This window comes from Merops nubicus, unplaced genomic scaffold (assembly GCF_000691845.1).
Source record: "Merops nubicus isolate BGI_N331 unplaced genomic scaffold, ASM69184v1 scaffold36266, whole genome shotgun sequence".
Taxonomy (NCBI): domain Eukaryota; kingdom Metazoa; phylum Chordata; class Aves; order Coraciiformes; family Meropidae; genus Merops; species Merops nubicus.
This window is the reverse complement of record NW_008613621.1, coordinates 29,378-37,534: the sequence shown is the minus strand read 5'-3', so window position 1 is coordinate 37,534 and position 8,157 is coordinate 29,378.

Below are 8,157 nucleotides of genomic sequence, written 5' to 3'. Positions count from 1 at the left end.
AGTGTTTTGCTCTTAGGCCAGTGGAAAATGGGGAAATATTTGGAGAGCTAATTGCTTATATTTTTCCGTGTAACTATAAGAGGTCTTTTCTCTTTTTTCCTGTTGAAAGAAAACAACAAAAAAAACCCACCCAAAACAAATTCCCCAACTTCAAAAGCATGCAAATGAATCCTTTACTATTTTTACAGTCATTTTTCTCCACTGGAAAACAAATTATATAAACAGACTTCTAAAAAGAAAACCCCTCAGAGTTGGGCAGAGGAAGCGTTCCTCTGGTACGACTTGAAATAAAAAAGCAGCACACCTGCTTCCAGCTGCTTTTCCTACAGCGCGTGTCTCACACAGCCCCAGCTATCTGAAGTGGCTTCCAAGTCAAACAAGTAGCAATTTTTAAGTAGCACCTAAAAAGGAACGAGGCCAGGCCTTGCCAGCAGAACCCCAGCCCCTAAAGGTTCCCTCGTGCTGCACAGGGTTTATTTTCCTTCCCCTGAGCCGTTTGCAGAGAGCTGTTGGTGCCAGCCTGGCCTGGCTCCCTGCACGCGGGGCAGCCGCAAGTGGCCGCGGGCAGCTGATGTCCCCCAGCACGTGCAGTGCACCCGGCACCGCCGCAGCGTCCGTCCCGGCACACGCAGGCGGAGGGAAGGGCAACTAAGACAGATCTGGGACCCCAAAAGGTTTCTTGGCCAATAATAGAAAAGACACGATTTTCTTTTCCCGTTCAATCAGAGCAATAACAAGGATGGCTAAGACGCTATTCCAGGGGTCCTCTGTGCAGTGCTGCTGTTGCCTCAGGGGCATGCTTGTTCATGGAAATCCAGCTGGTACTATATTTGGGTGGGCTTTGTGCAGTTTCTTTCACTGACTTTAAGGAATACCCTTATTATTCTAGTTTCTCATGCCTCACTGCTTACTATTTATAAATAGGTGTTTGCCAAGGAAAATACTTTGATGCCCTTCTGATGGAGCAGGTACAGGAGAGGAAGCTAAAAAGAAACCCCACCATCTACCACAGACCCCTTAAGCAGTGTTTATGGGCTTTTGAAAATTGACATTCTTGGAAAAATAAAGCCCCATTTCTTCTTGCATACTTTCCAGGTTGAAATCTTTTGGTAGTGTATCTAATGGTTTACATATCTAATAATTGCACAGCTTTTATAAGTTTTAGCAGGATAAATAGAAATGTAGGTTTTGAGTGAATCAGCTAGGAAAATTACTTGAATTTCTGTGTTTCTTATGCTTGTCTCCTGTGGTGCTATGGGTGAATGGCAAACTCGTGATTGCTTTTGCGAACTCAGAACTGACCTAGAGGTGTTCATCTGCACTTACAATAGCTTCTGCTCTGACCCTCCAAACATCTTTTAGCTCACTGGAAAGGCATCATCATCAAAAAAAATAACCCTCCTCAATAACCTGGTTTTAAAAAGCACTGGCATAGGAAATGCCCAAGCTGCAGGTTGATGGGTTTCAGGATACTGCCTCAAGGAAGCAGCATTACAGACGTGCTCTGTTCTGTATTTTCCCAGGCCATCTATTGTCAGTCATTCAGGGCCAGGAACAGATTTGGGTAGATTTCAGTCTGCTGGTTTTCTGGTTTTGAAACCCAAGGGTGAAATTTTCCCAGGATCAGACTACTGCCTTTACCTCCAGCCAGCAAATCCCCTTTAACAAGTGGTGTTTTTCCTTTGTGTGTCCTTGTAACAGGTGGAAGAAACTCCATAGAACTGGAGCTTGTAAAGACTTAGGAAGTTGCATTTATTGTTAGCATGCAGTTCTGTGGGTTTTTCTGTAGATAGGGTACAGAAGATCATTTCTGTGGTGTAAGTGAACATATCATGTGGCCATGGAAGTGTCTGTCCAGGAGAGGTGCTCTTCCTGCCTCCTTCAGAAACAAGTAACCTGGGGCCTTTGCCAAAGCTGTTGCCTTTGTGTAATGGGATATCTCAGTTATCTCTCTAGCTCTTGCTGTAGCTTTTGATGGACTCCTGCACCGCCTTGAGTCCAAATAACAGCATCTCTTCCTGCACTTCAGCACAGTGCAGGCTGAAGCCATCTGGGACAGTGGTTTTACTGGTGGCTGTCACTGCATGCTCAGGAGGATTCTGACTGGCCTTCTCCAGGGCACAGCAACAAGGACACTTTTTCTCTCATCTCCAAGAATACTTGGAAGACAGGAGTCACTCAGCTTTCCTTCCAGTGGTTCTTGAGCTGAGAGTATTTCTTTTTATTGGAGATGCTTGAAGTTTCATATCAAAGTTACTATTGTGATAGAGCATCAGCTGCAGTGATGGTATGGAATATGTGTGTGTGGGGGATATAACATATTTGTTGACGTGCAAGAACCCCTGAGCTGTTGCTGACAGTAAAATACAGGTCTTTCAAGTGCACTCTGAGCTGATGTAACTGAAGTGAGATGAGACCGGAAGCCAGCGGTGCTTTATTCCTCCTGGTTTGTTTCAATGCTGAACTAATTTTGGCACTGAACTGTCAAAAAAACAACCAAATAAAAAAACACCTTTAGTTGAGGAAAATGAGAACTTGTGAAAGTTTATTACATGCAGAGTTCAAAGAGAGCTCAGCAAGGGGCCAAATACTGAGAAAATAGTGAAACCATCCAGGAATTTTGTTAGATTTCACTAGGGACTTACCTGTGAGGTAGTTGGTATTACCAAAACAAGTTTCAAGGATGCTATTCTAACAGAATGAAATATTATGGAAGGTTTTGATTGCCAAAGGATCTTTTTCGTGAAATTTTCCCTGTTCTTTACGGTTTCTTTTTCCATACTTATGCTGTGCAAAACCATCTAGGGCTGTAGAATCAGAGCAGGTACTCAGCCTGCACTTTTTCCCCACTCTCCCCATAATGGGGAGCTGCAGTGGCCCTGCGTCCCCTAAATCCTTCATCCTGCTTCTTGGCTGAATGCCATGGAAAAACTGTATGCTGGGGCTTGGCAGAGCAGTTTGGAAGAAGCATATAGGAACTTGGTCTCTGGAGCAGACACAAAATACTGTCCTGAGCAGCTAGAAAACCCCTGTTTTCCATTTTGCCCCCTCAGGGATCCTGGTAATCATGACAGGGTGAGGGACGACCTCCTACTGTGGAGCATAGCAAGGGGCAGTGGAGTTGGAGTCACAGCCAGCATCTTAGTGGAGGTGGCAGTTTAAAAAGATGCCATTAGCTTGAACAAGCGTAAACGGACTGGTATGACTCTTCTGGGTGTTCTGGGGTCTTCTCCCTTTGGCTTTCTCTCTTCATTTACTGAGTTTGTATTTCTGGATTTACTAAAAGGCTTGTAGTTCTTCAGTAGCTTTAAAGAAAGGCTTGCTTCCCTAAATGGTTTCAGGAAGCATCTACAATTATCTTTTTTAATACGTGCTAATTAAAAACCAACCCCAGCTCTCCCCAGTCCTAGACTTCAGATGGGGTCCTAGAATTCAGATGGGGTGGAGGATCCTGCACTGCCTTTTCTTTCTTTTTTTTTTTTTTTTTTTTTAAAAATTGTCCTGTTTCTTGTTATTTTCCTTTTTCCCACACCTTTCCTTGCGTATAGACAACCGCCTTTATACTTGTGCTTCTTTACTCCTTAAGTCTATTCATTCTGCTCAGAGCACTACCTGCAGTAGCTATTCCCTCATCAACCAGGAGACCAAATGCTCCTCTGCCAGCAAAATGTGCCTTGTTCCACATCAGCTGAACCCAAAGGCTGCAGCCACCTTCTTGCTGCTAACACTGACTTCTCACGTCTGTCTGAGCAAATTTTAGGTTCTACATGCATTTCTGCTTTTAATAAGCTCCTTTAATGCTAACAGAATTAATCTAAATTCACACTCTCAGCAAGCTGTTTTCAGCCAGAATATTGTTTTCAAACTGCGGCAACACCCTGTTTACATAGATAAGCAAATTCACAGTCCACAAAGCTTCTTCCATGCAGAGCAGCTGCTGAACACTTAACAGTAAGGGACTGGGAAGCACATGTTTCACACACATAGCAAACATTTCTTCTTCTGAAGGGTAACCGGATTTTTTTTCTCTTTTCCTGAAGAGTTGAAAGTTAGAACATCTGCTTCTTGGCCAGCCATTCTTTCCCACAAAGGCTGCTTCCCAGGTTCAAAAAAGCTTGGTTAGGTTATTTTGTGTGTGTGCATCTTGGTGCCTGTGTTTTTGAACTATGCCCAGAAGCACCCCAGGGGAGCAGAGGGAACTGCTACACAAGGGGAGCACTGTTGTGGACCCTGAGGCTTGTGCCTCGGCCAGTGCTGCGCAGTGGTATGGCACGGCTGGCCCTGAGTATCATCACTGCAGCAGCAGCTGCTTTACTTACCTTCTCAAACTGCAAAGGTTTTGGGGAGAAAAAAAACCAAACTAAATGGTACATGCTGTGTGAGCAGAGCTAGGGTCAAATCCAGACTTGAGAACCTGACAGGTGAGAGCAGCCCTGCTCTTGGGATCTTTCTGCGGTGCCTCTGCCTTGAAAACATCCCCTGAATGCTGCCTCTGAGGCCCTGTGCTGGCATAAATGCCCAGGATACAGATGGTCGCTAGCACAAAAACCTAAAGTTCATCGTGGCAGTCTTCTTGTCACAAGGAAAGCTGCACCTGATCTGACAACCGAGGTGTTGGGCTTTCAGTAGTAATTTAAGCAGCTGCATGGTCTACTCTTGGTGTTACTCCTCCAAGACCAGCATGACCTGCGTCGATGTGAACCACTGAAGAGTTTCACTGTTTGGTACAAAGTACAGCACATACCTACTTTATATCATGGCAGTTTTTTTCTCTTTTTCTGCTAGCTAAATAAAATATCTGAGAGTGCTTCTTTGTGCTCTGGTGTCCTACTTTAGCATCAGGCAATGCTCTTTGGGGCTGGAATCCAGCAAGTGCGTGCTGAATAGGGAAAGCTTACAGAGATGCAATCTGACTCCTGTGGTCAGGGCTTGAAGATGCTTTAAGTAAGGGGGGAAAAAAAACAAGACAGATAAATTTTCTATTTGTGTGTGTGCAACCATTTTCTTCTGTGTGTTTTGTTTTTTTTTTTTGTTTTGTTTTGTGTTTGGTTTGGTTTTTTTTTTAAGTTTTCATCTACCTTTAGACTATGGCCTGTTTATTTTGACTAAATGAGAACAGAGCAGCCTAAAGGCTGCTGTGATCTTGGTACTCTCAAAGTCCTTGGTGTTTCTTTTGTGCAGTAATTGGCAGGCAAAAGATGTGGGTTTTCCAAAAGCCTGTGTGGCATTTTTGAGTATAGAAGAGGGAAACTGAAGTAATTTCAGACATATTACAAATTTTAGAAATGTTTCAAAGGTAGCACAAGTAAGAGAATAGTATTTCTAGATTAAAATAATGGAATGTGTGCAGAGCCCATTCTAGAATTGCTTTAGTGGTGGTTCAGTCTCTCTACTCAAAAGACAGCATATTGGTGCTGTATCCCACCCCCTTCATCGCAAATCATGCAGAAGGTAAGTTCCAACCTGTAAAACTACATCTGATGCTATTTTAATACCCAGTTAGCCAAGAGAAGAGGTCAATGATTTATTTCTACTTGTAAAGCAGAAATGGTAATAGCATCTGGTTTAAAGATACAGAGGTGAGGTCCTTTCTCTGGCCACTGTTGCCCGCTGGTATTTCTATTAGATGTAATGTGATCTGCAGGTGGCAAATAAGCCCAAACACTGAGCAACAAAAATAAATTGCTACTCATTAAAAATATGTCTCCACTGGTAATGTATTTTACGCCTGTCCCTTTCAGTCTATTTGTGCTTGTTCCTCTGGGTCCCCACCTGTGGTATTGTCCGCATGAAAAGAGCCTCCTCAGCGAATTAGTAATTGACTCCTAAATATTGTCTGTCTTGACTTTCCCGTCATCTCCCCTCAGTTTGGCATGCTTTTAAAGGACTTACATTACGAGACTTTTTCACCAGACAGCAAGGCTGGTCTCTCTGCACTCCCCTGTATTCTCTCTCCCCAGCTCCGCTGCACTTGCACATGTCTGCATTGCAGTGACTTCAAAGAAGGCTGAGTTGTGGCGCACTGTGGTTCATTTGCCATCTTGTAGACCAGCAAAGCCCTTGGCTGCAGTTAAAAAAATACTGTAATTAGGGCATAGGACATGCCCACAAACTGTGCTAAGGAGGTGCTGAAAGAAAAGCCCATAGGAAAATGTTTTCTTTCAGACTAAGAGTGCTCTGCTTTAAGGATAGAAGCAAGGCAAGGGTTTCAGGAGGGCTGGAAGTTTTTGTAAGGTAATTGACACCCATACCTTTTAATCTCTAAAAAGGACCTGTTGTTTTTCCCCCTCCCAGGGATATTAATTGGTCTTGCACACAATCTTAGCCCTTGCGTTATACTTTCCTAGTGTAGAAAAAAGGTCTGAGCTCTGAAAATCTCATGTGCAGCATCTCCTTATGCAAAAATGACGATGGCCTTCTGGGGTGTGGGAATTATTGCAAATTCAGGGTCTTTCTTGGAAGGCTTATTGGTCTCAGTAGCTTTTCTTTCATAGGCAGCATTACTCAGCAGCAGACTTAAGACCTCAGGTCGGACTAACCCCACAGTACATCAGTGCAGGGCAGACATACATACCAGTTCCACCATGGGAAGAGTGGGACAGAGAGGAGAGATGTGTTTGGCAGGACCCTTGGTTCCTCCCTAATGCTCTAACTGGGGGGAAATGATCCTACAGGTGTGGAATATTTCATAAAGCTTAATGTGAGAAGATTCTTCTGGCTCTTCCTATCAACAATGTTGATGGTACAGAATTGCAAAATGAGTAACACATGTTTTGATGAAATTAAATGTGAAATTGGAAAAGGAAACGTGTCTGAAGTACAACAAAGGATTGCCAGATAAGCCATTAGACTCTAGAAATCTGCTGCTGTTAAAAAAAAAAATGTGTTTTGAAAGAGTTCCATGTGATATTGTTTTCATTTCCCCAACATCCAAAGAAGAAATATGGCTTGATTTTAGTTTAGTAAAAGCAAACATGTACAGCTAAAAAGATACTGTTATACCTTACCTACCTAATAACCTTTACACTAAGCATTTAGTTTTTCTTAGGTGTATTGCAGGATGCAAGAAACCTTCTGTCTTGCAAGTCCGCAGTCACCCTACCCATTCTTTTTGGCTTCTCCATTGTGGTAGAGTGTGAAAAGCATGGCATTCTCCCAACCTATTTTTGTACAGTTGGAAAATGAAGCCAATAGAAGGTGAAGGAGGAAAGTAAATGGGAAAGGGTGTTTCCCAGCAAATAGTATAGAAATCCATCCCAGCAGCATCCTTGTCCATGGTGCATGTCTTGGCAGCAAAAGCAGGAAATGTTCTCCCAGGTATCGTGGCCCTGAGGCAGGCAGTAAACCCTGGCAGCCAGAACAGCTTGCCCAACATGTGGTTTTCCTCCAGGTGCCTTGCTGCTGCCTTCCAGTCAGCTCCGACGCACAGACGTGCAACAGTGAAACAGGGGATTTGTTCTCCTGCTTGGAGCCATCCTGCTTTAGTCAGCTCGACTTCTGGGTGCAGATTCTGGTTTGCTGTTTGCTTGTAATTTCAGTTATCAGATTCTTGCTCTGGAACTCATTAGCTATTAGGAATGAAAAGGTAGAGTCTTGCAAGAGAGAGGGCTGACTAATTCTGCTCTGTTCTCTGATCATAGCCCAGAGTAGAGGGGTGTGTAGTAACCAGTTTCCAGTCCGAAGTCTTTCTGAAAAGCTAAAAATCTGCTGTGTATATAAAGCAAATACATTTTACGTTGGCTGCATAGGTGTGTCCCAAATATGATAAAATTCTCACTCTTCCTACTGCGGTCTGGTAATTAGTGCATGGACAGTGGCTTTGTAGAATGGCCAAACAAAACCATCCTTGCTTAAAAATAGATGTCCAAAAGCATTAGAGTGCTTTAGGATTGGGTGCATTGTACCTGTGGGCAGCACTTCCAAAGTGGCTGCAGGACTCACGGGGGATACATGAGGGCATGTTGCATCATACTACATTTATATTTATTTTTTCTGCGATGCCTCCAAGCTTATGTTAAGAATATGCTGTAGTATGCCATCATTTAAGTGTCTTGGCTCCTGTGAGAAGCCTGACCCATATGAACCTGAAAATGCTTATATACTCTTTAAATAAGCTTGCCTACTGAATCCCTGCATGTCTGTATGCTTCACTTGTGG